Source organism: Apium graveolens, chromosome 7, assembly GCF_009905375.1.
Source record: "Apium graveolens cultivar Ventura chromosome 7, ASM990537v1, whole genome shotgun sequence".
Taxonomy (NCBI): Eukaryota; Viridiplantae; Streptophyta; class Magnoliopsida; order Apiales; family Apiaceae; genus Apium; species Apium graveolens.
The window spans coordinates 76,203,117-76,216,556 of NC_133653.1; the positions used below are offsets into that span (position 1 = coordinate 76,203,117).

Sequence of the window (13,440 nt, forward strand, 5' to 3'; positions counted from 1 at the left end):
TTACAGTGAATGTTGCACTGCTGTTAAAGAGATCCGTGAAAGCACCAACACCACAGAAACAAGGAGGCAATTGTGCAATTGTGTCCAGCAAAATGCTAAGAGGATTCCCGGGGCTCTGCTTACAAGGTTTGATGATCTCCCCTTGAAATGTGGACTTCCTGTTATATACTCTGCTCAACCCACATTTGACTGCAATAGGTAAGTTTATTACATTCTGTATGAGTTCCTACTTCTAACGCTAATTATATCACGAAAGACTAAATGTAATTTTATCATGTATCTGTGTTGAACGGGTCTAGTAAATGCTTGTGATTTCATATCATACACGCACATGATTATAATATACTTATGATTTTCTTTTATTCTTGCAGTGTAAACTGAGTCCACTTCTTAAGCACCGGAAAGCTGTTGGAGCATGGACAAGAAATAAAAATATTACGAGACTAGTTATTATATGCCTGTTTGGAGCATAAATATGCCCGTTTTTATGTCAAATTTAACTTATCAGTGAATAATAAATAATTTATCATATGCATTCCCGAGATTTATAATGATTACTAAATAAAAGCAGTCATTAATCACAGGAAGAGAGATATGCAGCAAAGTCATAAAAAAACAACAGCTCCATGCTTCTGTTCTACAGTTCTTAACTGATATCACAATAGCAACTTGAAATTAATTCATATAATCAGAGTTTGAAAACCACTTATAAATAATCCAAAGAACATGATGGGTATAAGAACCACTAAAGGTACTAAAGAAACAAGAACAACTACTAATTCATCGGCTAATATATTTTCAAAAAGTCGAAAACTGAGTGATAAAGATTTTGTGAAATTTTCTAAAATGTTAATGGGTAAAAAGATTGGGTTGGTTAAATATATTTCCCAAAATAACTCAATCCCTTTTTATCAAGACCCGCATAATTATATGCCAACATGAGTAAAGCCAAAGCAACGGTAGTACTTATATTTGCAAGATAGAAGCAAGTATGCTTAATCTTAATTCCTAAAATCAAATATTGAATGCGACCCGACAGCTGAATATCGACATAAGCAATCTCGTCCTTCTTTCTAAGAGCAAGTCCAACAGATTACTTATCCAAACTCTTAAATTGAAATTTAAGGAATAAGAACCAAAATTATGCTCCAACAATCTTTTATTATTTCTTTAAATTATTAAAATTATCCATTCACCATTTATTTTTAAGAACTAGCACCATCTTTTTAAGAATTCTCTAACCATTATTTTATAATATATTATGGGGACCATTATCTCTTTCTCTCTCTCTTTTACTTAATATTTTAATTGATTAAATATACTTTTAATAGTAAAATATTTTATAAGAAACAAGTTTAAGGTGTATTGTTGGAGATAAACATACTTTTTCATGTCTTAACTTACTAAAAGCTAATTTTTATATTATATTTAAGGATTGAGCTAACATATTGTTGGACTTGCTCTAATCGTACTCTCAGAATGATTCAAAACTTTCAGGTACACTCACAATGACAAGTAAATTGTCTGACCAACACAACCATATGGAAAATAAAGACACAACCATATGGAAAATAAAGACCAATTCCCCGGAGAAAAGCTTCCACCTAAGACGACCAATCATGCCCCCAATCCTAACTTGAAAAATACCTTAGGTCTCGGACATCTCTCTATACGTTGCATTGGCAGGAGAAGTCGCGCTCAAGCAGAATAAGTACATGACAATATCTCTTATAATTTCATGAGTATAGTTAGGGCTGTCAAAAAAATTTGAAAAATCCGATATTCGTCCGAAAAATCTGCATCTGTATCCGAGAAAAAACGGATATTATCCATATCCGATAAAAAGCGGATATTATCCGTATCCGAATTCAGGATATTCGAATCCGAAACTAAATACATATATGATATTTAAATTATATAAATATATAATTATATATTATTTAAAATTTATTTTTTTAGTTTATAGTGTGTGTAAATGTATTAAATAATACGTTTATACAAATTTTATATAATTGTACACAGACTTTATACATATATAAATATAATATATTCATTTAATCGTAGAAAAACTACAGATCATACAGTTATGATCCAAACACAATCATGTCTGACACAGAAACTCCAACTAAGCCTACCAAAACTGAAGAACCTCCAAAGACACAAATTCAAAGTCGGTATGAAACCATCAGAGTTCCCATACTCAGACCATCTGAATATGCCATATGGAAGGTGAGGATGACCATGTTTCTGGAAGCTACAGATCCAGAATATCTTGATAGAATCAAGGAAGGGACTCACAAACCAACCAAGCTCGTTGTTGCAGTTGCAGGTGAAGCAGCAAAAACCGTACCAAAGGAAAAGAGTGATTATACTGCTGAAGATATCGCATCATTTGCTAAGGATGCTAAGGTACGACACTTACTGCATAGTGCCATTGATAATGTAATGTCAAACAGGGTAATTAACTACAAGAATGCTAAAGAGATATGGGATGCTCTGGAAACAAGGTGTCAGGGAACTGATACGATTAAAAAAAACATGAAGACAATACTCACTCAAGAGTATGAACACTTTGATTCAAAGGCTAATGAATCATTGACTGATTTATATGATAGATTTGTCAAACTCTTGAATGATCTATCACTGGTTAATAAGGAGTATGATCTTGAAGATTCAAACCTTAAATTCATGTTAGCTCTTCCTGAATGTTGGGATTTGAAGGCAACAACAATAAGAGACAATTACAATCTTGATGAAACAACTCTTGATGAAATTTATGGAATGCTCAAGACTCATGAACTTGAGATGGAACAAAGAAGCAAGAGAAAAGGAGGAAAGTCAAGAACAGTTGCTCTTAAGGCTGAAGAAGAATCCCCGAAGGCAGCTACCTCAAGGAAAGACAAGGGTAAAGCTCTTTTCACAAAGTCTGATACTGAGTCATCAAGTTCTGAAAGTGATGATGACTCAGATTCTGAAAGCTTGCCTGAGACTGATGCTGATGAGGAGATGATGAAGCTGTGTGCTCTTATGGTGAAAGGGATCACAAAGATTGCATACAGGAAGTTCAGGAAGGGAAAGAAGTTTTCCAGGAAAGGCATAAGTTCTGATAAGAAGAATTTCAGAAGATCTGAAGGCAGAGGAGGAAAGTCTGATAGAGGAGATTATACCAATGTCAAATGCTATAATTGTGGTGAGAAAGACCACATATCTCCTGATTGCAAGAAGGTAAAGGGTGACAAAGGCAAGGCTCTTGTCACAAAGCAGAAAAGCTGGACAGACACCTCAGACTCTGAAAGTGAGGAGAACTATGCATTGATGGCAAATGCTGATAAAGAAAGTGCTGAGAGCAGTTCTGAAGCTTCTGAAACAACGGTACCTCAGACTACTTATGTTTTTCATACTGATGATATTAATGAGTTGAGAAGATATCTTAAAACCTTGTTTGTTAGTTATAGAGATCAAACTTTAACATGTGAAAGATTAACTTCTGAAAATCTTGCTTTTAAGAAAAGAAATGATTTCTTAGAAAAAGAGTTAGTTATGTTCCATCAAACTCAGAAGGATAGAGATGATGCTTTTTATGTTAGGGATGAAGTGCTAAAAATAAATGAATCTCTAAAAACTGAGTTAGAAAAGGAAAGAGAGATTATCAGGACTTGGACTAACTCTGGCAGAACAACTCAAAATTTGCTAAGTAGTGAAAATTGGAAAGAAGGCTTAGGTTATGGAGAGGATAAGAATGATAAAGGAACTGTAGAAATTAAGCCTGTTGTTAAGCAAAAGCCAAAGTTAAAACCTGTTAAGTTTGTAACTGTAAAGTCTGATAATGAGAAATCAGAAGTTAAAGAGGAATTAACTTCTGACAAACTAAAACAGGAAAAGACAGCTGAAGTAAACATAGGCTTAATGACTAAGAAGCAGCTTAAGCATAAGCTGAAAGATGTTAAGAACGCAAACAAGGTAAAATCACCTAGGAAAAATAGGAATGGAAAGGAAGGTGTGAATAAAAGCAATGATTATAAACCTGTTCCTGATGCTTCTAGGAAAACATGTCATAACTGTGGAAGTTCTAACCATCTGGCTTCTTTTTGCAGGAAGAATAAAAACATTAACTCCTTACCTTCAAAATCAGGAGTTAAGAGTCAGTCTGTTAGATATAAACCACAAAATCCTTATTTTCATTGTGGTAGTTTATGGCATTCCATTTATACTTGTAAGGAATATCATAGTTTGTACTATGATTATTATCAAATAAAACCTTCTTTGAAGAAAGTTTCCATTGTTCCTTCTAGTATAAATTCTGATACAAAGTCTGATAGTGTAAATTCTGATAAGAAAAATGTTAACATAAACTCTGATGCTAAATCCGCTGCAAATGTTAACAAACTTGATAAGACCAAAGGATCCAAGCAAGTCTGGGTCCTTAAAACTAATCATTAGTGGTCTTTGTGATTGCAGGGCAACAGGAAAAATATTCTAGTTCTGGACAGTGGATGTTCAGGACATATGACTGGAAATAAGGCCCTGCTATCAGACTTTGTGGAGAAAGCTGGCCCAAGTGTTTCTTATGGAGATGGCAATATTGGAAAAACATTGGGATATGGCAATATCAATCTTGGGAATGTCATCATTAAAGAAGTAGCTCTGGTCTCAAGACTTAAACACAATCTGCTGAGTATAAGTCAAATCTGTGACAAAGGTTATCATGTTGATTTTTTGAAGAACACTGTGAAATTGTGAGTAAATCTAAAGGCAAAGTTGTTCTGAAAGGATACAGGCGTGGTAACATTTATGAAGCTAAGCTTTCAACAAATACTGATGGTTATGCAATCTGTCTGATGAGTAGAGCATCAATTGAAGAAGGCTGGAATTGGCACAAGAAACTCTCTCATTTAAATTTCAACAATATAAATGAACTGGTCAAGAAAGATCTTGTGAGAGGACTGCCAAAGTCAGTATTTGCTCCTGATGGCCTTTGTGATTCTTGTCAGAAGGCCAAACAAAGAAAATCTTCATTCAAGAGCAAAACTGAATCATCAATTCTTGAGCCTTATCATCTACTACATGTTGATCTATTTGGTCCAGTAAATGTCATGTCTATTGCAAAGAAGAAATATGCATTGGTCATAGTGGATGAGTTCACTAGATACACATGGGTGTATTTCTTGAACACAAAAAGTGAAACTGCATCTATCTTGATTGATCATGTCAAACATCAGGATAAATTGGTCAAAGATTCTGTGAAAACCTTAAGGAGTGATAATGGCACTGAGTTCAAGAATTTGATAATGGAAGAGTTCTGCAAAAACCATGGAATAAAGCAGGAATTTTCTGCTTCTGTAACTCCACAGCAAAATGGAGTTGTTGAAAGGAAGAATAGAACTCTCATTGAAGCTGCATGTACAATGCTTGAAGAAGCAAAGCTTCCAACCTATTTCTGGGCTGAAGCTGTGCAGACTGCTTGTTTTACTCAAAATGCAACACTCATTAACAAGCAAGGAAAAACACCATATGAGATGGTGTAGAAAAAGAAGCCAAATCTGAAGTACTTTCATGTATTTGGATGCAAGTGTTTTGTTCTCAAGACTCATCCTGAACAGCTATCCAAGTTTGATCTAAAAGCTGATGAAGGAATCTTTGTTGGATATTCACTTTCCACAAAAGCCTTCAGAGTCTATAATTTGAGAACAAAAGTGGTCATGGAATCTATCAATGTCTCCTTTGATGATAAGAAAATTACTGGTCTTGAAGATTTTATTGACCATGATCAGCTGAGATTTGAAAATGAAGACTCAAATTCTGATACTGAAAATCCTGACAGTCTAAGTCCTGATACTGTAAATTCTTATGGATTAAACTCTAATGTTATTGAAACTGTGGTGACTACGCCAAAGGAAGATGCACCTGTGCAGGGGGAGCATACTCAAGATCTTACCACATCTCAAGAAACATCAGAACATACGTCTGGATCTTCAAGTTCTGATTCGTCAAGTTCTGATAAGCCAAGTTCTGACAATGCTGAAAATCTAAATTCTGAAGAATCCAACTCAGAGAGCATAGTTTCAGGGGGAGCATCAGAAAATGAAAATGAAGACGGCATGGATCATGGGGGAGCATCCAGTTCTAGAGAAAACCTTCCATCTGCAAGGAAGTGGACAAAATCACATAAACCTGATTTGATAATTAGAAATCCTGATGCAGGTGTCAGAACTAGAACAGGTACTTCAAAAGAATGTCTTTACAATTCTTTTCTCTCTCAGACTGAGCCAAAGAAAGTGGAAGAAGCTCTTCAAGATGCTGATTGGGTGCAAGCAATGCAGGAAGAGTTAAATGAATTTGAAAGAAACAAAGTCTGGACCCTAGTGCCAAGACCAAAGAATAGATCTGTTGTTGGTACAAAGTGGGTATTCAGAAACAAAACTGACAGTGATGGCATAATTACAAGGAATAAGGCAAGGCTGGTTGCAAAAGGATATTCTCAACAGGAGGGAATTGATTATGATGAAACATTTGCACCAGTTGCTAGGTTAGAAGCCATAAGGATATTTTTGGCTTATGCTGCTCACAAAAAGTTTACTGTCTTTCAAATGGATGTGAAAAGTGATTTTCTCAATGGAGAATTGGAGGAGGAAGTATATGTTGAACAACCTCCAGGCTTTGTAGACTCCAAACATCCAGATTATGTCTACAGGCTTGATAAAGCACTTTATGGACTTAAGCAAGCTCCTAGAGCATGGTATGAGACTTTAGCTCAGTTTCTTCTGGAAAGTGGATTCAACAGAGGAACAATAGACAAAACACTGTTCTACCTCAACCATGGAAAGGACTTACTTCTGGTCCAGATTTATGTTGATCATATCATTTTTGGGTCTACAAATGACAGACTTTGCAATAAGTTTGCCAAACTGATGCAGTCAAGATATCAGATGAGTATGATGGGGGAACTTAAATATTTTCTGGGCCTTCAAGTCAAGCAGAATGAAGAAGGCACTTTTATTTGTCAAACTAAGTACACCAGAAACTTGCTGAAGAAATTTGGAATGCAAGATTGTTCAAGTGCATCCACTCCCATGGCCACTGCAACAAAACTGGATAAGGATACTGGTAAATCAGTAGATATTACTGATTATAGAGGTATGATTGGCTCTCTACTTTATCTAACTGCTAGTAGACCTGATATCATGTATGCTACCTGTCTTTGTGCAAGATTTCAAGCAGATCCAAGAGAACCTCACTTAACAGCTGTGAAAAGAATTTTTAAGTATATTAAAGGAACAGCTGATCTGGGATTGTGGTATCCTAGAGAATCAGATTTTAAACTAATAGGTTACTCAGATGCAGATTTTGCAGGTTGCAAAATTGACAGGAAAAGCACAAGTGGAAGCTGCCAATTTCTTGGAGGCAAATTGGTTTCTTGGTTCAGCAAGAAACAAAAGTCAATTTCCATATCAACTGCAGAAGCAGAGTATATTGCTGCAGGAAGCTGTTGTGCACAGATTCTTTGGATGAAGAATCAGTTACTGGATTATGGGTTAACATATTTCAAAATCCCTATTTACTGTGATAATCAAAGTGCTATTGCTATGACAGGTAATCCAGTTCAACACTCTATGACAAAGCATATCAGCATCAGGTACCACTTCATAAGGGAACATGTGGATGAAGGTACAGTGGAATTGCACTTTGTTCCAACAGATCAACAACTAGCAGATATCTTCACAAAACCATTGTGTGAAGCCACTTTTACAAGATTGGTAAATGAACTTGGAATGGTTTCAGGTTCTTTCTCTAAATCTGCTTAGTCTTGTTCTGTTATATCAGACTTTATGATCAGTATTTACAGAATTTAATCTCTTTGTATATTCTGTGCTTAATTGACAAATGTGTTTAAGTACTGACTGTTGTCTGATATATGTTTCTAAACTCTGATAAGTGATATGTCTGTTTAAGTAACTATTCAATCCTATGAGGATAACTGTGCTAGATGCTGACCTAGTAGTCTTCAATAAACAAATGATCCCATGTAAGAAGTAATTATTTCTGTGGAAATCTAATGACACAAGCAAATTCTGATAATTGAGCTTAGTTGAGTTTACTTTTTTTATCTTATTACTAAGTCACAAATTAGAATAATGCTACTCATCTGTTAAGTTCTGATACTAGTAAATCTGCTGAATGCACTAAGTGCTGATAAACCTCACTTATCAAAAGAAAAAGCAAAAGGATCAAAGAATAAAATTAGGTACTCCTTTGAGATCTAGAGTAAAAATGTGGAAGGGACGACCCAAGTGCATTGCTGGTATTAAGTAAATATGCATTAGAAAAGCAAAATATTTTCTTGGTGACTTTTCACACTCTATGATTACTGGAGAAATACTCTGATAATAGCATAAATTCTGATAAGCAGTCGTGACTCACTTACACTGAGAAGCCACTGTGAAATGGAATTTAAAAAGATGCACAAAATTAGCACAAAATAGTTGAGGTGGACTCAAGCATGAACTCATTCAACAGTAGGTTACAGAATAATGACAGCTCTTTAGCAAAGTTTTAGTTATGCCTTATTTCTAAGATATACTGAAGTGAATTAGACGTTACTCTTTGTCTGACATTTAGCTTAATGCACACACTAATCACTCCATATGAATGATGAAAATTACTGTGGTGGTCTATGTTGTTTTAGATAAACAGTCATTGTGTCACTTTGCACAAACTCTGAGGACAAGTTCTGCTTGCATGTTCTGATGATTAAGTTCTGAAGAATATAACTCAGAACTTGTATGAGGACTTACTAAGATAGGCATTCCTTTTTCGAGTTAAGAAATTATGTTCTGATGACTGTTAAGTTCTGATATAAGTCTAAGTTCTGATATTACAGTCTAATTCTTTACTTGACTTATCTGTGGATAAAATTTGATAACAGTCTCGGTTCAAACTAGAATATGTTGAAGTGGAAGATTAATAGTCACTATGGTTAGGGTTAATGGTATTCGTACTTGAACAGTCAACTTTTACTTGCTTCTTGTGCGCATTAAACCATGTTTTCTCTTTCCAATGAATGTTTTTCTTTTTCCAAGTCTGGGGAGATGAGGTAGAATTAATTCTACCTGTCAGCATTAAATTCCTTTGCGTTTCCTGGCATTCTCTTGCCTATATAAGCAACCACTTCACATCAGCCTTCCCATCAAATCTTTTATCTCAACCTCATCTCACCTTCATACTTTTTCTTTCAAAAACACCATGGTCAGATATAACATGTTTTTGAACTACGAAACCTTCAATACACTATTAGAATTCTGTCAATAGACATCGGTCCTTAGACATCGCTTGTTCAAACGACCGATGTCAAAGTTCCTTTAGACATCGGTTATTTTTAAAATGATGTTACTGCATATATTAGACATCGGTCAATAAAAAAACCGTTGTTGATAGTTATTTTCAAAAAAGAAGAAACGTGAATTAGACATCAGTTTATAACATAACCGTTGTCGAATTTTCTTAGACATCGGTCTAAAATCACAACTGTTGTCTATGGTTAATTTTAAAAAAAATTAAAAAAAAACGCGTTTACTTTCCCCCGGTTCCTAAATATTTCCCCCCTTAATAACAAATATATTTTCCAGATTTATTTTTCCCCCTTCCAAAATCACTTCTTCCTTTTCCCCCTTACCTCACCTCCCTCTCTCTCCCCCGTCTCTTTCCTCTCGCTCTCGGTCTCACATCTCTCTCTCACATCTCTCTCTCTCTCTCTCTACATATATATTACTATCTCTCCATCTTACATTATCTGTCACCATCTCACATTATTTCTAATTAGGGTTCCAATTGAACCCCAAATTGAAGAACATCTACGATTAATCAAACTCAAGCTTCGAGAAACCTAATTTGTGAAGAATCTGGCTTGGTTTCATTGTTCAATTGGATTTTGTTTATTCTTCATCTTGATTTATTTCCTAATTATTATTGGGTTTGGTTTTTAATTTTGTTTTTTTTTCTTTTTTCAACAGATTTGGAAGTTCATTGAGCTTCAACATTTTGGATTCAATTGAGATGTCTTAATTTCTTCTCCTCCTCCTCTCATACGCCGCTATCATTATCATCATGTTGTTGACTATTTTTAATCATGATTAGGAACGTTATCTTGATCTCTCTCTTCACCAACAACAAGGTTTGCTTTCTTTCCTTTCATTCGGATCCCAAATAAACATTATATATGCCTTTAATTTTATTTTCTGTGTATATATGTGGCTGTTATATTGAGTACCTCAACTATTTTGTTGCCTATGCTCTTGTAAGGCAGTGGTTTCAAGTTTATATCAGTGCTGCATCACCAGATGATGAGTGGTTGTTAGATGGTCTGGCTTGGTTCCTAACAGACTCGTTTACTAAACAGTTTTTGGGGAATAATGAAGCATGCTATAGGCGGTACAGGGCAAATTGTGCTGTCTGCAAATCAGATGACAGTGCAGCAACTGTTTTCCTTGTTTGTTGGTAGCGGAGAATAGATAAAGTGAATTTCTGGCCTTGAATATACTTGTTCATCAACATATACATTTGTTAATTTCTTCCTTTTTATGGTCATCGACTTTGTCAAAATTATTTAATCAAGCCTTGGAAACTTTAATTTCTTTCCTGACTAGAAGTTGGTACTTTGAAAAATTGTATTTTTCAGTTCTATGGCAAAAGGATGAGAGGAGCTGAAGAAACCAGACCTAAGGTCAGTAAGCTGCAACACCAATGGCTGATCCTTTCTCTGGAGATATCCTTGCAGAAATTCTAAAAAGACTGCCTCTGGAATATGTGCTCCGGTCGAGGTGCGTTCAGAAATCATAGTATCATCTTATATACCACACACAGTTTTGGTTCGTTCAGAAATCATGGTATTAACTTCCAAATGATTGGACTGTTTGTTTTGGTGCTATTTGGGGGGGGGGAGGTTCTATTCCACACGCAGTTCCCAGGGTATGCTTTGTTTGAACTTGTAATCATTTTGATTGATTAGAATTTTATTTAGCAAAAAGAAAGGAAAATAACAGGTGTTGTCATTAGAACTATTGTGAACTAAAGTGTTGATGATAATTGATAAATAATATGTTGATTTCTAATTTTCTGCATGCAGGCATGTTATATACTGAAGCTATATCGATGCCAGTGAAAGCATAAGTCTGTCATAGAATGTACTTGCTCGTTCTACTCAAGTCTTTGTCAAGGTATGGAGAAACGTCGATGATATGTTTAATTTGACGCAAACTGTAGTTGAAATCGAGCCTCAGTTCCTATATTATCTTTAGAATATCAAAAATAAATATGGAATGGATTTAATAATCACAATGATGGGTTTCTGTAGAGTGTAGACCAGTTGCTAGAAGCATAAACTAAGTGCACACTGATTTTGCTAATTTTACTTGATTTCTTCAGAACATACTTGAACCTGTATTTGCATAGGGTGCAACAAAAATGCATATTCAGGCAACCAGTCCAGCTATCCAAACCAACACAGGTAATATGTTTGTTGCACTTGTAAATGTCAGATTGTAAGAAAGCTATCATTTTTATATATTAAATAGATCACATGTATTACTGTGATGTTAAAGAGTTTGTAGTCTGTCTGCAAAGGAATGCTAAACAAGCTATAAGTCTGTTTAGTTATAAGTCTCTAACAATTATTCTATGATGTGCTTAAATTTTTATTTATATTTTGGTATTCTTTTGCTTGAAAAATGAAATCATTCTAAGATGTTTATAGTTAAAAATCTTAACTTAATAGTTTAAATCGAAAAATTGTTATTCATATCTATTCCGTCATAATCCTGGCATGTATGCTGTTTAGATATATATTCAATGTGATATATTTATAGTTTATGGTTAGAGTTCTGTCTCGAAGAGCCTTCATTTCTTTATATGTAACCACTTTGTTTGCTGGTTTAAGCTAAAATTATTGTTCATTTTTACTTTTCAGCGGCTTAATCTTGCTGAAGATGTTGTCAGAGTACATTGATATGAATGATTCTTTGTCAGCACTTTCTACCGAAATTGTGCAGCGTGTTGTTGAGCTCTTGAAGTTCTTTAACACAAAGACTTGCCAGCTTGTCCTTGGTGTTGGGACCATGCATGTATTCTACATAAGACAGTAATTCGCCCTTCTGTATGACTGCAGTGTACTTTGTACTATTAAAATAATTTGAAACGATATGCTAGTCATTTAGCCCACTGATGACATATGTTTATAAGATGATTTTCTTTTGTTTTGTGATATAAGTTTCACACTTGATAGCCTATTTATTTGAATTAAAATAGATGTCAGAGCCGTAAAGGAAAAGAATGGTGTTTACATTCCATATGAAAGATTCACACAGGATGAAACTGGAAAGAAGGTAACCTTTTATAGACATTACACAAACAGTATTGAATACTATATAGTCAATCTCTGTATCCATGTTTTGAATTTTGAAGACAACATAGTATTATTTTTGTGTATGTTTTGTAAATTACTTCCAATCAATTATGATATGAAAGCATAACAGCAAATGATAATGTCAACGTTGCCAAGTAGTTTCAGTGTGCATGCATTTGTTTGTGTAATTTTTGGCTATCTTACCTCTTTAAAAATTGTTACTTTTTGATACATGGTAACACCAAGTGTGGGCCCAAAAGCATGGTAATTGCAGGTTAATTTTTTTCTCAAATGATTAACTAAGCTTGTCTTTCCAATTTATTGTGAAAGATGTGAATCAGTATAGCGTGTTTTATTGAAACATTTAATAATAATGTTCACTCCCTGTGTTATGGTTTGATTCATTTTAACAGTGATTAGTGCTCGTGAGAAGGCAAATAATGATGAGACTTGCAAGAAGATTGGAGCGGACATGATAAGAAGACTAGCCCGCATGAAAGGGGATGACTTGAGTACTAGGAATATGGTTGATTTTAAACACTGAGATTAGTTGTACTTATCACCGGAATAGTTTGTTTAAAATGATATTAGTATTTGAGATAAGTTGTAGACATTGAGAATTTGTTGATCTTGAATTCGATTGGGTAATAATATATATATTGGTTGATTTTTGATAATCAAGTTTTTTCAGTATTGTGGTTAATGCATTGTGTTATATTCGATGTTAATATAGGGATATCAGCATATGTAAAAAGGGTAATAACATCAATTCTAGAATAAACAACCGATGTCTATTTTTGAAATTAACATTGGTTATATTAAAGAAAATGATGTTAAAATAGGTTTTTAACAATGGTTACATATATATAACCGATGTCTAATCTGACATTTGACATCAGAATTTTTCCAGAACCGTTGTGAAAGTCTGTCTTAGACATCGGGTAAAAACCGATGTCTATGAAAAAATACATTTAACATCAGTCGCGAAGACATCAGTCATTTTTTACATAGACATCGGTTTTTAACCGATGTCTAAGGTGTTTTTT

General features: G+C 34.5%; 1 long non-coding RNA gene across 2 annotated transcripts; it reads left to right on the forward strand.

Moving 5' to 3' along the window:
* The first annotated feature begins 9,653 nt into the window (after positions 1 to 9,653).
* On the forward strand, positions 9,654 to 12,866 carry LOC141672940 (uncharacterized). 2 transcript variants are annotated; one of them, XR_012555747.1, is made up of 9 exons: positions 9,654 to 9,904; positions 10,008 to 10,168; positions 10,301 to 10,510; positions 10,673 to 10,814; positions 11,120 to 11,210; positions 11,419 to 11,500; positions 11,960 to 12,130; positions 12,298 to 12,374; positions 12,808 to 12,866. It is a non-coding gene; the product is annotated as an uncharacterized LOC141672940 (long non-coding RNA). The 2 variants fall into 2 exon arrangements; XR_012555748.1 differs by having other exon boundaries at positions 9,654 to 9,887.
* The last annotated feature ends 574 nt before the right edge of the window (positions 12,867 to 13,440 follow it).